Source organism: Sphaeramia orbicularis, unplaced genomic scaffold, assembly GCF_902148855.1.
Source record: "Sphaeramia orbicularis unplaced genomic scaffold, fSphaOr1.1, whole genome shotgun sequence".
Lineage (NCBI taxonomy): Eukaryota > Metazoa > Chordata > Actinopteri > Kurtiformes > Apogonidae > Sphaeramia > Sphaeramia orbicularis.
This window is the reverse complement of record NW_021941604.1, coordinates 168,136-189,891: the sequence shown is the minus strand read 5'-3', so window position 1 is coordinate 189,891 and position 21,756 is coordinate 168,136. Positions and strand designations below refer to the sequence as shown.

Genomic DNA, 21,756 nt, shown 5'->3' with positions numbered 1-21,756 from the left:
CATCAAATCTGGATTAAAAAAAAGAAAATAAATAACCCAAACATTTATAATGTTTAGCCATCATCAAATGGACCAAAGAGAGACAATAGAGAAAACTGTCAGTGTCAACAGGACGGATTTATATTCAGTGATTAGTTGAGACAAACAACAATACATGTTTTCACCTCAGAGTCTGAAAAAGTCGGAAAAAAGCGAAGGAGGACGTGGATTGATAAAGAGTCTGTAGAGGGTCCTGAAAACCACCAAATATACCAACAAAGGGTCTGAGTGGGAAACACCGACTTTTATGAAAAGACTTACATTTCCAAACTGTCCTGTAAACCCCTGTAATCTGAGCAGTGGGATCCTTCAGCTGATCACTTCCACATGTTCATTGTGTGGTTCAGATCCCAGTGGATCTACAAACACACACATTTACCAACACACTGAACACTGCCACAGTTCCACTGGTTTAGATGAACACATGGCAGGTGGCTCATGGGATTTTTTCACATGAGTTTTATTGGTTTTCAAGTTTTATAATGAAAGGGAAACGAAAAAAAAAAAAAAAGATTATACCAATAAAAAACATAGATCAAGACAACATAAACACACACACATACCATATATATGTATGTGTGTGTTTGTGTGCATGTCTGTGTGTGTGTGTTTGCGTGTGTGTGTTTGTGTGTGTGTGTGTATATACGTGTGTGTGTGTGTGTGTGGCCTAGAAGGCTGTAGAGTCAACTTGTGTTTGCAGGGTTGCCGGTTCAATTCCACCAACTGGCAGAACAAGTTGTTGGCTGATGTGCCCTTGAGCAAGGCACTTAACCCCCCATTTGCTCCTGGTCTGCAGTGTGTGTGTGTGTGTGTGTGTTCTTGGGTTAAACTCAGAGGTTAAAGGTCAGTGTGTGTGTGTGTGTGTGTGTGTGTGTGTTCTTGGGTTAAACTCAGAGGTTAAAGGTCAGTGTGTGTGTGTGTGTGTGTGTGTGTGTGTTCTTGGGTTAAACTCAGAGGTTAAAGGTCAGTGTGTGTGTGTGTGTGTGTGTTGGGTTAAACTCAGAGGTTAAAGGTCAGTGTGTGTGTGTGTGTGTGTTCTTGGGTTAAACTCAGAGGTTAAAGGTCAGTGTGTGTGTGTGTGTGTGTGTTATTGGGTTAAACTCAGAGGTTAAAGGTCAGTGTGTGTGTGTGTGTGTGTTCTTGGGTTAAACTCAGAGGTTAAAGGTCAGTGTGTGTGTGTGTGTGTGTGTTATTGGGTTAAACTCAGAGGTTAAAGGTCAGTGTGTGTGTGTGTGTGTGTTATTGGGTTAAACTCAGAGGTTAAAGGTCAGTGTGTGTGTGTGTGTGTGTGTGTGTGTGTTCTTGGGTTAAACTCAGAGGTTAAAGGTCAGTGTGTGTGTGTGTGTGTGTGTGTGTGTTCTTGGGTTAAACTCAGAGGTTAAAGGTCAGTGTGTGTGTGTGTGTGTGTGTGTTATTGGGTTAAACTCAGAGGTTAAAGGTCAGTGTGTGGTGCATGTGCTGTAACTGACAGTAAAGGCTCTGACTCTAAATGTTAAACTCCAGCCCCTGGCGTTGAACCGTCGACCCCAGGACGTTTGGCTGTGGACAGACTCCTGAGTGTGCCTGAACAGATGGGCGTAGGTTTTACTTTCTATTTTTCTTCCCAGTCAAAGTTCACTGGAACAGCTGATAACATCCACTCTAATGTGTGGAGGTGAAAGGTCAACACACTTCTGTTCCAGGGCCGGTTCTAGGCATGGGTGGGGGGGGGTTGGGGGGGCAATGACCCCCCCCCAAAATGCTCTGACTGCCCCACCAAACCCACCTGCATATTTCATTTGGTCCTTGGTGATCTGTCCAAATTCCAAACCTGTCCCATGTAAATAACAGAGTACTGGGCCTGGTCCCAGTCCAGGGGACCAGAGCGGTGCACATACAGATAAATAATACTGCTGTCAAAACATCACACAGACCATTTGATTTGTCTGATATTTCTCTTTTAAAGTCCTAAATCTGTGTGTATTCTGGTGTCTCCTATAACTGTGTCAGGCTTGTACCCCTGTCAGATCACACATTCTTGGCTGTACGGACACTCCAGCCTAACAGCCTCCATATTTAATGCCTACACACAGATACAAATGTTTCAGACCTCAGCAGAATCATGCATTGTTTCTTGCATAGATGTGGTGTCCAAAGCATGCCTGCTGAAAAATTCCATATATTGACAGAAACAGTCAAATCAGAGCCACATATTTAGAATGTGGTGTACGGACACTACTGGTGTATGGACTCTAGCAGATGTGAATGGAAATGTGTCTGAGCACATGGTGGCATCTGTGTTCCATCTGGAACTAAGTCTTCTGGTACAGGAGGACACAAACATGTGGAACCAGTGAGAACAGTAGATCTGTAAGGCATAGAGTCCAGATTAGTGATGGAAGTATATTGGTGTACGGACACTCCAGGAATTTGGGTGAACAACGCACCATTGAAAACATGCGCTTCCACGTAAACATCCGTTTGACACATTGTTCCAAATGTTGTGCAGCATACCAGGGAGCAGAGCCACATCTGTCTAGTTGTGCAGATTTAGTCCTAATAATACTGAAAGAACAGGTTCCCATTCTATTATTCCAATTAAAGGGCTGGAAAAGAAGGGGTTAACAACAAAATGGTGGATTGTCTTAATACTGAAAATAAGAATTGATAATCAAACAGCTGTTCAACAAAAAGGATCAATAAATGAAAAGCAATGTGATGTGTGTATTTGGAAAAAAAGACACAGGAGTTGAGTAGGAATTATTTATGTGTTCCAAACATTATGGACAATCATTTTGCTCTTATAACATCAAATTGTGCATGTTTTCACACTCATTGGGTCGACATTTGATCAGTTTTGATCCGATTTCTTCAAATTTGGAGGATTGACAGATCTAGTAATAAGATGGACAAAGAAACATTTGGAATGGTTTTGGGGGGATCTGCTTGGAATACTGATGAAGAACTGATGCAAATATACTTGTACACCTTGACTGTGATCAGGCCGACTTGTACCTGTGATAGGCTAAGTACAAAGGCTGAACCCAAAAGCAAGATCACAAAAATCCAGTAAGGTTTAGTGTTTTATTAAACACTTTAACAGGGGTAAGTATACAACACAGAGATAATATAACTTCTGTGAAGCCACCGGATCCGGGGAAAAACGTCTGGGCTGCGGGTGGATACGGCAGTCGACCGCTTGGCCGAGCCGGGAAAACCCAACGGAATCCCCACTAGGGACAAACAGAGGGTGGTCAAAAAACAAGCCAGGTCATACACGAAAAGCAGTCACACAAGCAACGGTACATGGGGGACAGGCAAACTCACGGTAGTAATCCAGGCGAAGGTCGAAGCACAGGTAATCGGTGGAGGCTGAGGTGATAAAGGGAGTAGGCAGAGACAGAGTCGGGTAACGAACCAGGTCGATGACGAGCAGGCAGGATAGGAACAGGCTGAACCAGTGGTCGAAGGACGAAAAGGGTCAAAAACGGCAGACAAACAAACAGGATCCAAAACGCTGGTTAGGAACCAACAAGTTGTAGAGCACAAACTGGCAACTAAACAGGGGAGGACTGAGGTTTAAATACACAGGAGGGCGGGAAGACAATTGGACACAGGTGGAGAATCAGGGAGGAGTCAGGTAATCAGGGAAAAGGTGAACACCGATCAGGAGAGGAAGTAAAGACAACAGACATGACACATGAGGAAACTTAACAAAATAAAACAGGAAATGACAACAGAACAGACAAGACAGACAAAGTCCAGAAGCCGACATGACAGTACCTGGTTGGGGGGTGTGGGAGGGTGTGGTCGTGTGCCCCCCCAGGTCTAAGCCTTGTCTGGGACCGGCCCTGCTCTGTTCTGTTAACTGCAGGTTTCTGAGCTGGTTTTCCCACAGTCTTTGAAATAAAGTGGAAAGTTCTTGTATGTGATGTCTTTCATTTTCTGACTCGTACATTTGAACATCCTGAGTGAAAACAAAACCGAGAACAAAATTCACAACACGTGTAAACACTGACGGAACTGTCTGGAGTCTGTTCACTTCCACCAGGAAAACAGCCTGCAGTTTATTCAGCCTGTACCAGCAGGAACAAGAACCTGAAAGAGCCCGCTTCCATGACTGTCCTGTGGTCAGTGGTTATGGACGGAAGAGGACTGCATTCACACAAAACATACATTTGGCTCCGTTTTTCCAAATTAATGAGCTAATTATCTCATAATTATGAGAAAAAATAAGTTAAAAAAAATTCAGCTGTTTTCCTACATTAACGAGATAATTATCTCATTAATGCAGGAAACAGAGCCAAATTTTTTAAATTTATTATTCTTAAGGGTTAAAGGGGACGTTTGGGTCTGTAAGGGTTAAAGGTGGACGTTTGGGTCTGTAAGGGTTAAAGGTGGACGTTGGGATCTTTAAGGGTTAAAGGTGGACGTTTGGGTCTGTAAGGGTTAAAGGTGGACGTTGGGATCTTTAAGGGTTAAAGGTGGACGTTTGGGTCTTTCATTCATTTTCGAACCCGCTTTATCCTACTAGGGTCACGGGGGTCTCTTGGAGCCTATCCCAGCTACATATGGGTGAAGGCAGGGTTCACCCTGGACAAGTCCCAGTTCATCGCAGGGCTGAACATATAGAGACAAACAATCACGTCACATTCACATCTACGGGCAATTTAGATTAACTGATTAACCTATTAGTGCATGTGTTTGGATGGTGGGAGGAAGCTGGAGTACCCGGAGAGAACCCACGCAGACACGGAGAGAACATGCAAACTCCACACAGAAAGGTCCCACCCCCGTCGACTGGTGTTGGAATCGAACCCAGGACCTTCTTGCTGTGAGGCACGAGTGCTAACCACTGCACCACCATGTCGACATTCGGGTCTGTAAGGGTTAAAGGTGGACGTTTGGGTCTGTAAGGGTTAAACATACAGTACAGGCCAAAAGTTTGGACACACCTTCTCATTCTTTGCATTTTCTTTATTTTCATGACTATTTTCATTGTAGATTCTCACTGAAGGCATCAAAACTATGAATGAACACATGTGGAATTATGTACTTAACAGAAAAGTGTGAAATAACTGAAAACATCTCTTATATTCTGTTTCTTCAAAGTATCCACCCTTAGCTCTGATGACTGCTTTGCACACTCTTGCCATCTCTTGATGAGCTTCCAGAGGTAGTCACCTGAAATGGTTTCCTAACAGTCTTGAAGAGTTCCCAGATGATTAGCACTTGTTGGCCCTTTTGCCTTCACTCTGCGGTCCAGCTCACCCCAAACCATCTCGATCGGGTTCAGGTCCGGTGACTGTGGAGGCCAGGTCATCTGGCGCAGCACTCCATCACTCTCCTTCTTGGGTCAGATATCCTCACACAGCCTGGAGGTGTGTTTGGGGTCATTGTCCTGTTGAAACATAAATGATGGTCCAACTAAATGCAGACCGGATGGAATGGCATGTCATTCAGGATGCTGTGGTAGCCATGCTGATTCGGTTGCCTTCAATCTTGAATAAATCCCAACAGCGTCACCAGCAAAGCACCCCACACCATCACACCTCCCCCTCCATGCTTCACGGTGGGAACCAGGCATGTAGCATCCATCCGTCACTTCAATTTTCTGCGTCGCACAAAGCACGGCGGTTGGATCCAAAGATCTGAAATTTGGACTCATCAGACCAAAGCAAGATTTCCACTGGTCTAATGTCCATTCCTTGGGTTTCTTGGCCCAAATAAATCTCTTGTTTGTGCCTCTCTGAGCAGTGGTTTCCTAGCAGATGTTTGACCATGAAGGCCTGATTCACGCAGTCTCCTCTTAACAGTTGTTGTAGAGATGTGTCTGCTGCTAGAGCTCTGTGTGGTATTCATCTGGTCCTAATCTGAGCTGCTGTTAATTTGCGATTCTGAGGCTGGTGACTCAGATGAACTTATCTTCAGCATCAGAGGTGACTCTTGGTCTTCCTTTCCTGGGGCGGTCCTCATGTGAGCCGGTTTCGTTGGAGCGCTTGATGGTTTTTGCGACTGCACTTGGGGACACATTCAAAGTTTTTGAAATTTTCTAGATGACCTCATTTCTTAAGTAATGATGGCCACTCGTTTGTCTTTACTTAGCTGATTGGTTCGCCTAATATGCATTCAACAGTTGTCCATAGGCTGTCAGCTGTGCATCAACCTGACTTCTGCACAACACAACTGATGGTCCCAACCCCATCAATAAGGCAAGAAATTCCACTAAGTAACCCTGACAAGGACAGCTATGAAGTGGAAACCATTTCAGGTGACTACCTCTGGAAGCTCATCAAGAGAATGCCAAGGGTGTGCAAGGCAGTCATCAGAGCTAAGGGTGGATACTTTGAAGAAACTCGAATATAAGAGATGTTTTCAGTTATTTCACACTTTTTTGTTAAGTACATAATTCCACATGTGTTCATTCATAGTTTGATGCCTTCAGTGAGAATCTACAATGAAAATAGTCATGAAATAAAGAAAATGCAAAGAATGAGAGGTGTGTCCAAACTTTTGGCCTGAACTGTATAAATAATGTTATTTATTGTGATTCCTTCCTTTGTGTTTTATTCCTTTTTTGTGTTTTTCTGTGATCGTAGGTTTCTTGCTGCTACTAATCTGGAGCCCACAGATGCAGGAGACTGTTTCCTTGTTTTGACGAACGGCGATGAAAGCTAAGTTTAACGTGACCATCATCCACAGAAAAGGCACCACGGCTCTGGGAAACGAGGCGAAGCAAGGTGCAGACTCCCCCTTCCTTCAGTTCTCTGTAACTCCAGACGTCTTTCCTCATGCTGCTCCCTCTGGTTTTTGACAGATTTCGGGGTCATCGAAGACGAGGGGTTCACCGAGTTCAAGTCCACAGAGATGATGTCCACGTACCTGTTAGCCTTCACCGTCTCAGAGCTGAACAAGGCCGACGCCTTCCACAGCGACATCAGCGTAAGTGTAGATTCAACAGCAGACCGCAACGTTCAGTTCAATCTGTTCAACGTACGATCGCAGAAACATGTGGAAAGGAAACTGTGATCAGAGGTCATGACCCGTTAGTGTTTAAAACCTGAGGCAGATCTGCAGCATTTAAACCAGACAGAGGAAGGGTTAAAGGTGACAAGATTTAGGATTTTTCATTCTAGTTTAGTTTTATTTAGTTGGACTTTTTTTTCTCTAATTCAGTTTGAATTACTTTTCATTTTTTCTAAATGCTTAGTTGTAGTTTAGTTTTAGTTTAGTTTAGTTTAGTTTAGTTGTAGTTTAGTTTAGTTGTAGTTCAGTTGTAGTTAGTTGTAGTTCAGTTGTAGTTCAGTTGTAGTTCAGTTGTAGTTTAGTTGTAGTTCAGTTGTAGTTCAGTTGTAGTTGTAGTTCAGTTGTAGTTCAGTTGTAGTTAGTTAGTTCAGTTGTAGTTTAGTTGTAGTTTAGTTGTAGTTCAGTTGTAGTTCAGTTGTAGTTTAGTTGTAGTTTAGTTGTAGTTCAGTTGTAGTTTAGTTGTAGTTTAGTTGTAGTTCAGTTGTAGTTTAGTTGTAGTTTAGTTGTAGTTCATTGTAGTTAGTTGTAGTTCAGTTGTAGTTTAGTTGTAGTTTAGTTGTGTCAGTTGTAGTTTAGGTTGTAGTTCAGTGTAGTTTAGTTGTAGTTCAGTTGTAGTTTAGTTGTAGTTCAGTTGTAGTTAGTTGTAGTTTAGTTGTAGTTCAGTTGTAGTTCAGTGTAGTTTAGTTGTAGTTTAGTTGTAGTTCAGTTGTAGTTAGTTGTAGTTCAGTTGTAGTTAGTTGTAGTTTAGTTGTAGTTCAGTTGTAGTTCAGTTGTAGTTCAGTTGTAGTTTAGTTGTAGTTGTAGTTCAGTTGTAGTTTAGTTGTAGTTCAGTTGTAGTTTAGTTGTAGTTCAGTTGTAGTTCAGTTGTAGTTTAGTTGTAGTTTAGTTGTAGTTCAGTTGTAGTTTAGTTGTAGTTCAGTTGTAGTTTAGTTGTAGTTTAGTTGTAGTTCAGTTGTAGTTTAGTTGTAGTTCAGTTGTAGTTTAGTTGTAGTTCAGTTGTAGTTCAGTTGTAGTTCAGTTGTAGTTCAGTGGTCTCTTTTCTCTTCTTCTCTGTGCTCCTATTCAAATCAATCCCAGACAGGACTCTGCTGCTTTAGTCTCCATGTTTCCAGGTAGAGTGGGGACCAGAAGACGACTGGAAACCACAAGTGAACACAAGTGACGGACCCTTAAATATCATTTGGTGCCAACAGATAAAACTGCTTGAGTGAAATAAATCAATTTCATATCAATCCGACTTTGACAAAGACGAAAACGAAGGGAATTTTATCCATAATTTTTATTTGTTTTATTTAGTTTTGTAAAAACACAATACAGTTTCAGTTAGTTATTGATTTTTTTTTCTTTTAATTATCATTTTATTTATTTCAGTTAATGAAATTTTTTTTACAATTCTAGTTTTTGTCATTTCGTTAGTTTTCGTTAACGATAATAACCTTGGAAGGGATCAGTGCTAAGTAGTGTGTCTACCACAGAGACGTCAGGGTTAAAGGGTTAAATCACAGGTGTCAAACATGCATCCCGGGGGCCAAAACTGGCCCGCCAAAGGGTCCAATCTGGGGATGAATTTGCATAATAACCTATAAATAATGACAATTTTTTTCTCTTTGATTTTGTACAAAGAACTTTAAATTATGAAAATGTTTACGTTTACAAATTATTGCTTTTACAATAAAATGTGAATAATGTGAACAAATATGAACAACCTGAAATGTCTACAGAAAATTAAGGGCGATTGAACTCTTTTCTGCCGGTTACTGAATGTTTTGTCGTTGTAGATCTGATCTGTAATGCACATGGAGAAGTGAGAAGTCAAGGCATAAACTGATAAAGCTGTGCCTATATTTCTGAACAAATTTCATTTTTTCAGGTTATTCACATCCTTTTTGTTTGGATGGTTTGTAAATGTAAATATTGGCATAATTGAATGTTATTTTTTGCACTAAAACAATTTGGAGTTGTCATTATTTACTGGCTGTCATGCTGTTATTATTTTAGTGGTTTGGCCCACTGCAGATTAAATTGGGCTGAATGTGGAACTTGAAAGAAAATGAGTTTGACAGCCCTGAGTTCAAGGGTTCAAGGGTTCAAGGGTTCAAGGGTTCAAGGGTTCAAGGGTTAAGTCGGTGCTCACAGACTCTGTTTTCGATACTTGGAGTGTTGTAAGTATTTTCCTGTGCTTCCATCCTTCTAAACCCCAGTGTGGCTGGTTGGGATCAGAATAAGTCAGACCCTGAAAGCCCATCATGCTGATGCGTTGTGTGCTTTGTTGTGCTCCTGCAGACGTACGCTCGTCCTGAGGCCACAGCGGCCGGATACACAGCCTACGCAGACAACATCACGGATACATCCTGTCCTACTACCAGGACTACTTCGACATCACTTACAAAGGAAAACTAGGTACGAAACAGCAGTGTGGTGGAGCCCTTAGCCACCACTGTCTGGTACTAGTTTTTTTTTTTTTTTTTTTTTTTTTTTTATTGGAAAAGGAGCCAGATATCTCAGCATTACCATTCATACATATGGTATCTATTCCTTTTTGTATTTCTTATTTTATACATACAAAAGTGTCAAAGAGTGAAAAAAAAACCAAAAACATATGAACTGAGTGCTTACAGTTTTGGTATATCTCACTTAAAAAAAAAAAAGACAATCCCAGCTTTCAGCTCCGGGTTCTTTAAACATTACACACATTTGCAAAAGTAAAACATAGGCAAAGAATAAAGACAGGGACATTAAAAAGAAGGAATTTTTAGAGGAGTGATACAAATTCTGGCAGCTAGAGGATACAAACTGAATCCATTTGTCCCAAATACGGTTAAATGTATCCGTCTGATTCTGATAGAGTAAGTCCATGTTTCCATTTTGAAAATCTGCATGATGGTCTGGTACCAGGCTTCTGCTGCTGGTGCAGTTGGCTTTAACCTCCTTCTTGTAATAGATTTCTTGCTGGCTGCTAAAACCGCCAGTAATAATTTTGTATCCTCCCTCCGTTCTAGTAGTTTTTGTTCAGTTACAGTTACTGATTACATGACACAGTTTGGTTTAAGTATTGTATTTAAACATTGTAATGTGGGTGCACACATATTAGTTATTTGAATTATTTACTCACATTGTTCTTCAGTTCACAGACAAAAGACCAGAAAAAGGGGCGTGGCTAGTATTTAAGATGGGGGGAGGAGCTAATGTCAGAAGACTGGGGGGGGGGGGGGGGGGGCACTGTTTTTGTTTGTTAATTTAGTTGTTTAAATTCTTGGTTGAAATCACATTGGTTTCACACTGCTAACATTTTGTGTCTAGTTGTGATTATTTGTTTTTTTTATGTTATTCTGACTAAGTTCATGGTTTGGTTGAATTCTCAGCGTAAGTTCAGTCCATTTAGCATACATTGTTTTGCATTTGTCCAGATCAAGTTGCGCTGCCAGATTTGGGCGTGGCAGGAATGGAGAACTGGGGTCTGATCACCTACCAGGAGGGAGGGGTGCTCTACGAGGAGGGGGTGTCGTCATGGCACAAGGGAGACATCGCCACTCTGATCGCACATGAGCTGGCTCACCAGGTCAGAACGGAGAACAAAACCGTCTGTACGCACCTGAACCGCTGGAACGGAAACACCACGACTGCCAAAACATGTCCAGTCTGTCCTCCATACGTTCAGCAAGTCTGGCTTTTCTGCCCAGTCACAATTTAGTCCGATATGTGAGGATTTTGGAGTTACACTGTAAAAAAGTCTGTAATTTAACAGAATTTTCACTGTTTATTTGACAGATTTTTCCTGTATTTTTAAGATACAGGAAATATCAATGAAATGACAAAAACAGACTGTGATTTAACATGTCAAATGTAAAATAACATGAAAAAACTGTAACTGTGAATAACTAGAATATTTCCATTTTTTAAAAGAATTTTTTTTTCACAGAAAAATACAGTTCAAATACATTTGCAAATGTATCGTAATTTCACAAATTTCTTTTCTATTTATGAGATTAAACTGTTAATTTAAAGTTAATACTGTAAAAAAAATAATTAAACCAGATAAAATTACTGACAATTAACAGCAACAGAAGTATTAGTTCTGTCAGTTGAACCAGACTTGTTTGTTAATTGACAAATATCTTGTGTAATTACAGGAGGTTTCACAACAAAAATGTTGAATAAATGTATTTTTGTGAATGTATAACATGTATAAGCACTGATAAACTGTCCAAATACAGTTTTATCAGTGGACTGGACAACTGAGTCTCACTGAAAATTATTATATATATATATATATATATATATATATATATATATATATATATATATATATATATATATAGGGAATTGGATTGTTTTAATACATGTAAATATTATTTTTTAAACATTAAAAAGTAAAAAAAAAAAAAATAGCAAAACCTCATGTAAAGTTAGGGCAAAAACCTGTATTTTAAATATGGAAAATGACCGTATTTTTATGAGATGGTTATTTTCCGTTATTTAACAGTAACAACAATAATACCGTTTTTTTTTACTTTTTTTTTGTGTACTTATGGATTCTGACGGGGGGGGGGGGGGGTTAGAAGCCAAACCTCATCCCACTCCGTTTGAATGTTTGACTTTCTTTTATATAATTCTGTTTATGTTCGATTTTAATGCAATATTTGAAATAAGTAAATAAACAAAACAAAACATGTTAAAATATAAAATATCGCATGTTCACAGCCTGGGACAAAAAATAGTTTGAGTCTTTTTAGCTCATTTCTATGATGGCATATTAGGGCCACATCGGAAAAATAGTAACTAAGAGAATAAAGTCGTAATAAAAAAAAAAAAAAAAAAAACCCTCATAATTTAATGAAAATGATGTCGTACTTTTATAAGATTAAAGTTGTAATATTTTGAAAATAAATTAGCAACAGTGCGATAAAAAGTCATAATTCAGAAATCGTAAGCCTTAAGACAAAACAAACCCCAAACGTGTGCGAACTGTCTTCAAAGTCCAACTAATGCTAATGTGTTGATGGTGGGGGGGCTAACAGCTCAGTATTTGGTGGGCGGGGCAAACAGGCTTACTTTGGTGGGCGAGGCTATTTGTGCGTAAATCCCAAATGAAAGTCGAACCTCACAGAATGTTCCAGTTCTTCATTATCAGACCAGTGGGTACGACTTTATGCTGTAAATGATTATATGTTTCCCGCCTGTTTTTAAATTACAATGTTGTTCTCGTAATGTCATGGTTTTATTCTCCAAATATGACGACAATATTCTTATAATATTACAACTTCATTCATTCTCTGTAGATGAAGACTGTATTCAGCTGTATTGTAGTTCGTGTCAGCGTTAGCTGTCGTAATGTGGGAGGAGCTAAAAAAAACTACAGAATAGGTCACGTTGGTGTTATCCTTCATTTCATGTCATTGTTTGTTTACCTTTTTCCTTAGATTCACGGTGTCGCTGTGTAACTTCAGTTTATATAGACTTATTTTTTACACATGTACAGCTCTAAAAAAACAATAAATAAGATGAACCTGTGTCCATGTGTGCAGACGTCAGAGTACTGGGGGGAAGTCTAGGTGTGTTCATCTGATAACTAGGGCTGTGTACCGGCAAGAATCTGGTGATACCATACAAATCACAATACTAGGATCACCATATGATATATCACGATATATTATGATACTGTTAAAAAGGCAATTTTTAAAAAAAAATTTTAAATGATTATTTCCTTGAAGAATTGAATTCCAGCAGAAATCTGCACAAATCCTAAACACATTTGTATTTGATCAGAACAGGATCTAATGTTCTATCACCAAATGTTCAAACTGTGTTCAAACTGAAATTCTGTTTTCCAGACATTCCAGTTTCAGATCCTGTTCAAATGTTCAGATTCTATTAGTTCACAACTAACATCAGAACAGGATTTGAGTTCAATCCAAACAAAGGAACCAACATTATTGAATAAAGAGTGTGAAATAAGAAAATAAATATAAATAAGAAAAAAAACAAAATGAACCTCCACAATATCTGCATTTGAATAAATACCTAAAAATATCGATACAGTTCTTTTTAATATCGATACAGTGTTGTGAAATGAAATATGGTGATATATTGCAAACCTGATCTTTTCGTACAGTCCTGCTGATAACTGCTGTCTTCGATGTGATGTGTTTACTCAGTTGCTGTGAATGACCCCTGGAGGGTAAATAAAGTTCTGTGGATGGAACTGAATCCAGTTCTCCTGACCAGATACTGCTGTTTCAGTTAAAGCTGGTCAGATAATCCTGTTTATGGCTCACTGGAATAATGGGATAACTCCATAAATCTGATCATGATTGGAGTACTGGTGTGGATGTAAAACAGGCTGACTGTCTGCACGTCTGTGTACGACTGAACCCGCTGTTCAGGGTTTGATGATGCTTATTTTGCTCCTGTTCGACAGTGGTTCGGAAACCTGGTGACAATGAAGGGTGGAATGAAGTCTGGCTGAACGAGGGCTTCGCCACCTTCATGTCCTTCATGGCTGTGGACCGTGTGGAGTCGTCGGGTGACATGGTACATTCACATTCTACTCTTTTCATGCTTAAAGGTGCAGGAGACTTTCATCCTCAGTGTTTCCTCACATCTGTCCATCCTCAGTCCTCTCCTCAGTTTCATTGGTCTGTTGGTCTGTCTGTCATTCCTCAGCTGAATCTCTTCCTCATGCTGAACACTTCGTAGTTCCATCCACCACAAACAAACATGTGTTTACAAACAGAGGCAGGAGGAACTGAGCATCTGAGGAAGTTTGTCAGAACGGGCATTGTGGGAAACGGAGGTTAGTGCATCTGCCTGACAGCGCAGTGCGACCATATGATATTATATGGTTGAAACAAATACGACGTGGAAAGGCGCTGAAATGCGGAAACGCTGGAGGAATATGCATAGAGGGAAGGGAGCTCCTGACGTTCCACAGCGTGTCTGTAGCAGCTGCTGCTGTCAGCCAGCTGCGAGAACCTCCGTTTCCCACAATGCACATCACGACAAACTTCCTCAGATACCCAGCTCCTCCTGCCTCTGTTTGTAAACACATGTTGTTTGTGGTGGATGGAACTAAGAAAGTGTTCAGACTGAGGAAGAGATTCAGCTGAGGAATGACAGACAGACCAACAGACCAATGAGACTGAGGAGAGGACTGAGGATGGACAGACCTGAGGAAACACTGGTCATGAAAGTCTCCCACAGCTTTAACTCTGAACTCTAAGCAGAATTCATGAACAACTGGTGAAACATCAGCTGAACTCTGACCTGATGGAGCTGAATGAACTGTCCTGAAACATCAGGTGTGTCTGTGTCCTCCTCAGAAAGACGTCTATTTCATGAGTGCTCTCCCATGCAGCGTTCGAGGAGGACGCTCTGGCCTCGTCCCATCCTCTGAACCCTCACAGCAACAAGTCCAGACCACACTGGAGATCATCGAGATGTTTGACACCTTAACCTACTGTAAGGTACGAGTCCAGATACTTCTGCACCTGCCAACACTGAGGAGAGAAGAGCAAATAAGATAAGACAAGGTTTTGTTTTTGATTTTTTTTGCTTGGAAAAATGTAGTCTGGTTCTTTATAATGCCAAAACAACAGTTTAGTAAAAACCTGAGTGCTTCTACTTGCTGGGGGGGTTGCACAGGGGGACACAGAGGCAAACCACACCCACATTTTTTGGTCCTGTACAAAAATTACAACTTTTTGAAAAGATGTTAGTGCAAAAATAGGATGTAACAATTACCGGTATAACAATAAACCATGGTGAAATTGCCAACGGTTAGTATTAGCGTTTAAATTCTAATTCTCATGATAACTGTGTTTGATTACCGCACTTTTAGGGGAAAAAACCCTATGTAAGATCTGCTTTTATGTCAAATATTTGAGTATAGTTTGAATTTTTACAATTTTAATTTTCTATACCTAATATTTGGAACCAATATTCACTTTTAAAGTCTGTGAAAAGGTTCATTAAGCATCTGTGTGTTATTTATGCAATAAATTATAGACATTTTCAAATCAGATTTTATATCTTTTTTTTTGTTTTCTGTCCTTTTGTGTTTTATAGTAGGTTAAAGTGAAAAAATAACAGACAGATGATATAGATGAAGTTGTGCTGAAAAAACAGATCCAAACATGGGTATAGTAAACATTTGTTTCTATAGTATATAAAGGCCAAATCAAAAGGACTGAAAAACGGACAAAATAGACTCAGACCACTAAGGGTTAATATTGGAATGTTTCTGACACAGAAGGAACATTGGGACTATTATTTTATTTGTTTTTTTGTTGTTTTTTTTTTTTTCAAAATACAACTTGGTTAAATTTTTTCAGTGTGTGTATTAGTACTTTTTGAACATTTTGAGCACAATTTCACCAATACTGCGATAATAATGATAACCGTGATAATTTCGGTCACAATAACTGTGATATGAAATTGTCATATAGTTACAGCCCTAGTACAAAAATAGAGCAGATTTTAGGTTTTGGACTGCAGCAACCCACTCTTTCACTTCTGTTGGGAGACCTTCCTGACGATTCAACGGTGAATGACAGGTACCCCCTGAAGATTTTTGGTGCTGCAGCAAAGAAAGCAATCACCTGAGGATGGCTTCAGCCTGAGCCGCAGGTGTTGGAGGACTGGATGAATACAGTGGATGAAATCCACAAAATGGAGAGATTTACACTGATGTTGAGGCTGCAAGCAGAGTTCTACATGAGAAGGTGGAATAAATCGATTAGTGTTTTTTTTTTAAGACAATGTGGGGCTTGTCACACAGTGCAAACTGCTGCTCAGATTTAATTTGCATAGCTTAATTCAGGGCTGTCAAACTCATTTTGGTCAGGGCCATATTTATCCCAATTTGATCTCAAGCGGGCCAGAACAGTAAAATAATGACTACATAACCTATAAATAATGACAAACCAAAGTTTGTCTTTTTTTTTAGTACAACCCCCCCCCCCCCCCAGAAGAACCCAGTAGTAAATCTGCAGTCCTTCTTTGTGTGGGTTCTTCTGCTGTTCTTATTGGACTGTAGATCAGATTGGTCTGGATGTGGAACCCACACTAACATGAGTTCCACAGCCTGGACTGTGGAATTTAGACACTTTGTGAATTCATCCCAGGGGTGGGACTGGAACCTTTGGGGGGTGCATGTTTGACAGCCCTGCCGTAGAGGCTCTCTGCAGACTCTGACCTTGTGCTGATATCTGCTGTTTTTTTTTTTGTTTGTTTGTTTTTTTTACAGGGGGCAGCTGTCATCAGAATGCTGGCCAGTGTGGTGGGTGAAGAGGACTTCCAAAGGGGGATCAGAGTGAGTCCCATCTAAAGCTTCCACTTGGATTATCTGGTCTGGATCTATGGATGAAAGGCCTTTGAATGCACCAAACCCAGTCAAATGGGAACGATGCATTTGGAGAACACGCTTTCCTTTGAATAAGTTTATGTCCATATGATGAGACACAACATGTGGAGGTGTGTCTGTACATTTAAACACAGATACTTCCTCTTCTTCTTCTTCGTCTTTGAATCAGCCGTAGTGAAACTGCTAAAAGTGAGTAAGAGGACCATGTAGGTTTTGATGCCATTTTTTAAGGATCCCTTTGGATAGGAGTTGGAAAAACACTTCCCTGTCCCTGCTGTCCTCTAGGGCTGTGTATCGGCAAGAATCTGGCGATACAATACAAATCACAATACTAGGATCACCATACGATATATCACGATATATCATGATTGTGTTAAACAGGCAGTTTTTTTTGTTTCTTTCTTTTTTTTAAATGATTATTTCCTTGAAGAATTTAATTACACTAGAAATCTGCACAAATACTAAACACATTTTTATTAGATCCCAACAGGATCTAATGTTACATCACAAAATGTTCAAACTGTGTTCAAACTGAAATTCTGTTTTCCAGACATTCCAGTTTCAGATCCTGTTCAAATGTTCAGATTCTATTAGTTCACAACTAACATCAGAACAGGATTTTTGTGCAATAACAACAAAGGAACTCCCATCTGCCTCTCAGACAGTAAAATGTGCTTTTAGGGATGCATCAAGTAACCATTATTTAATAAAACAGTGTTAAATAATAATAAATAAGATATAAACCATAAAGAAAACCAAAAAACAAAAATGAACCTCCGCCATCTCTGCATTTGAATAAATGCCTAAAATATCAAAACAATACTTTTTAAAATCGATACAGTATCATGAAATGAAATATTGCGATATATTGCAGAAGTGATATTGTGTAACAGCCCTACTGTCCTCCAACATTAGACGGATCTGATCTGGAATCAGGCTGTTTTTGAAAATTCTAACTGTTTTATCACAAACTTTGGTCCCTCATCTTGCTGGATTGTCTGAGTCCATTTCCACCTAACTTCAGTGTCCACAGGAAAAGAATGAAAAGACAGATACGTCTGTTTTTGGGCAGAACAAGAACAACCTGGAACGATACTAAAACTGGTGTTCTTCACTTGTGCCATTGTTGTCCTGATAGACCAGGAAGTAGAATTCCATGACAATTGCGTATTTCCACTGAAAAATACAGAAGTTGTAAAAAAAAAAAAAAAAAAAAGGTCTATTGAATGCCAAAGAATTTAAGATGTTAAAAAAAAGAGTACAGTTTATGTAGGAAATTAAAACAAACAAAACCAAGTGGCATTTTAGAATGGCATACAAAAGAGATACAATAAAATATAAACTAAGTATCATTCAGTTAGTCATAGTTTTCGTAACTAGCTGCATCCTACAGTTGTGTACTTTTCTTCCCCTCTCAGTGTAAAATATTATTTGTGATTATAGTGAAGGTGTTCTCTTCTTCTGTTTCAGATGTACCTCAGTCAGTTTCAGTACAAAAACGTGGATCAGGATGATCTGTGGGACAACATACTGAAGGTAAAGTCGAACACACAGGACTTTACAGTTCTGCTTCTGCTCTGTTGGTCCATTTGTCCACTCTAAAGTATAGATGCTATGAAATGTTTGCAGGCGTTACAGGAAACAGGTAAAGAATTTGCAGTCGAAAAATACATGAAGACATGGACACTCCAGACCGGATTTCCTGTTCTCACCATCAACACGACCAGCGGGGACTACAGCCAGAAACGCTTTCTGTTCAACCAATCCTCTGCGTCCAGGTACGTTTGAAGACCTTTAATAGACCAGTAATAATGTGTTCTAGACTACAGGTGACAAACATGCGGCCCAGGGGCCAAATCTGCCCCCCCCCCCCCCCGGTCTCATGACGTTCTCTTTGTTTTTGTCCTTTCAGTGAGCTGTGGCACATCCCGTACAGAGTCATGTCCACTTTCATGGAGCCTACATCTGTTTTCTGGATTACGAGAACGGTAACAAAAACACAAGATGTATCTGCGAAAGATACAGGAAGAAGGCTACATTCAGACCGCAGGCAAATGTGGCCCAGATCTGAGGACCTCTGTGCATGTGGGTCACTCAGGACCTCTTCTGTGCATGTGGGTCACTTCAGGACCTCTTCTGTGCATGTGGGTCACTTCAGGACCTCTTCTGTGCATGTGGGTCACTTCAGGGTCGCATTCAGTTCAGACTCAAAACTGATAGAAGTCGCATTTCATGTGGAATATGAACAAGCAATCGGATTTCACTAAAACATCCAAATGGTGTATTAAGACCTGCTGTGTGAACGTAGCCTAAAACCTGAGGTGTCCAATTCTGTATTCACACCTGGACAGTCCTTTGGTCCGCTTATTTGATTCAGATCAAATGCAGACTTTAATTTTTTTGTTTGGGTCGGATCGCATTCTTATTGCACTTTTTGCAAGTGGACCAAAATTTGTAAAACAGACGCACGCATGTGACAAACTGTGCTAGCATTGGACAGAAAAGTCAGGGGCGGGGGTCAGTCAGAGACGGTCAGTGTGACGAAAACAAACACGGTTATCATTTTCTGAATTTGTATTCTATTTTACAGACACAAATTTCTGAAATCAATGTGAACTGTCAAGAACGGCTCATTTGGAGCCAGTTTCGAAAAATGGTCATCTGACCAAATGTCCATGAGACATTCAGTGTCCTCATTGGTCCACGTCTGTCCACTGCTCATGGCTGCTGCTGTTAGCTCTGACTACCCATGAAGCTCGGCTACTTCCAGAGGCTACGGTGGCTTCTCAAGCACAAAAAGGTGCACGGTTCCTTGGTTTGTTTCGGCTCAAGGCTGGTTCTATTCACACCAGAAATGAACCGGCCCAGAGTCCATTTGGAAGCGGAACCCCTTCTGGGTGGTCTCAGCTTGTTTGATTGGAATCAGAGTTCACATGTTTGTATTCACACCTATAAAAAAGTCCAGACTTTCCAGGGACACAAACTCTGGTCCATTTTAAACGGACCAAATGAAGTAGCATTGAATGATCTAGTCTTAGCTTTAGAGTCTCCTTTCCGGTGGTTTGTCGTCTTTAATTGTACAAATGATCTTCCACCAATGTCTGTACTTCAAACAGGACGAAGAGAAGATTTCAGGTCCAAAGAAGGAGAGTGGATCCTGGTAAACGTGAACAGTACTGGATACTACAGAGTCAATTATGACCCAGACAACTGGCGACGCCTCCTGGATCAACTGGCAACAAACCCTAATGTGAGTACTGAGCAAAAAAATGAAGGCAAAACATGGAACTGAGCACAAAACATCTGTCTCTGTACTCGCTTTTCCATTGGACATCTGCGCTAAACTTTACCGATGTTTACTAAATGTCGAAAAAAACAGAAGTGTGTAATGTTGGTTGTCCATTCAATCCCAAATGTGCTGATTAGTTTCTTTCTTGTGGTAGATGTCAGTGTCAGTCCTTCCATAAACAGGAACATAAATCTGTGTTGTTTTGAATCTAGAATGCTGGTTCCTCCTCTATCTGCTACAAAATTCTAAACTGATGTAGTTTCCTGCTGTGTCCACACATACACACACATCTGTCAACAAAAATAAACAAAAGAACCAAAAATGAAAAATGAAAAAAAGAACCAATAATCAACAAAATGAACCAAAAAATCTACAAAATGAACAAAATAATCAACAAAATAAACAAAATAATCAATAAAATGAACCAAAAAAAAAAAAAAATCTACAAAATGAACAAAATAATCAACAAAATAAACAAAATAATCAATAAAATGAACCAAAAAAAAAAAAAAAATCTACAAAATGAACAAAATAATCAACAAAATAAACAAAATAATCAATAAAATGAACCAAAAAAAAAAAAAAATCTATAAAATGAACAAAATAATCAACAAAATCAACAAAATAAACAAACAAAATAATCAAAATAAACAAAATAATCAACAAAATAAAAAATCAAAATAAACAAAATAATCAATAAAATTAACCAAAAAAAATCTACAAAATGAACAAAATAATCAACAAAATAAACAAAATAAACAAACAAACAAAAAACAAAATAATCAACAAAATAAACAAAATAATCAAAATAAACAAAATAATCAATAAAATTAACCCAAAAAAATCTACAAAATGAACAAAATAATCAACAAAATAAACAAAATAATCAATAAAATGAACCAAAAAAAAAAAAAAAATCTATAAAATGAACAAAATAATCAACAAAATAAACAAACAAAATAATCAAAATAAACAAAATAATCAACAAAATAAAAAAATCAAAATAAACAAAATAATCAATAAAATTAACCAAAAAAAATCTACAAAATGAACAAAATAATCAACAAAATAAACAAAATAAACAAACAAACAAAAAACAAAATAATCAACAAAATAAACAAAATAATCAAAATAAACAAAATAATCAATAAAATTAACCCAAAAAAATCTACAAAATGAACAAAATAATCAACAAAATAAACAAAATAAACAAAATAATCAATAAAATTAACCCAAAAAAAAAAAAAAAATCTACAAAATTAACAAAATAATCAACAAAATGAACCAAATCTCTGTCTGTGTTTGTTGTTGTGTGTTGGTTTGGGTCTAGAATGCTGCTTCCTCCTCTATCTCCTCCTAATTCTAATCTGATGTGGTTTCCTGCTGTGTCCACACATACACACATGTTTGAGTTCAACTCTTCTTCTCTTGTTCTAACATCCATCCACATCTGTTTGTTTTGTTCACATAACTCTAGTTGCACAAAAATGTCTTTCCATTACAGTTTTGTGTCATATACCAATTTTGCTACACCTGAAAAACCACCTCTTGCCAGAACAAAAACTTTTCATCAGAAAACAAGAGTTTTGGCGAAATTGTCATTTTCCATTAGGCAAATTTTTATGCGTAAGTTATATAAGCGCATTTTGAGGGTCAGTGGAAAAGCAACTTGTGTTAGCTCATGTTAAACATTTGATGAGTAAATATTGCAGCAATTTTGTTGGCAACACAGTCAAGTTTTTAAACCCAAATGGCTCAAAACCCAATTTATTCTTTAGTAGTTCTTGTTCTTACACTTTTTTATGGGTCCCGTTTTTCCCTTGTGCTTTAAAATTTCGTTGCATTTATTTGCAATGACAAAAGGAATCTAATCTAATCTAATCAATTTGAACCTAATGATCTGAAGAGGAACTGGCCAAAGGAAGAAGAAATAACCTGATGAAGTTCATTTTCACCGGTAAAATCTAGAACCTTGCGAATATGACTCAAACAATCGGAACATAGGTTGGTTCATCAGTTTGTCACGAGAAATATCTTTGCACAAAATGTGGTTGAGACATAG

The 21,756-nt window shown here is 38.9% G+C and overlaps 1 pseudogene; it reads left to right on the top strand.

Moving 5' to 3' along the window:
* Positions 1 to 3,791: 3,791 nt before the first annotated feature.
* Positions 3,792 to 21,756, top strand: part of LOC115416435 (aminopeptidase N-like) — a 42,516-nt pseudogene continuing 24,551 nt past the window's right edge.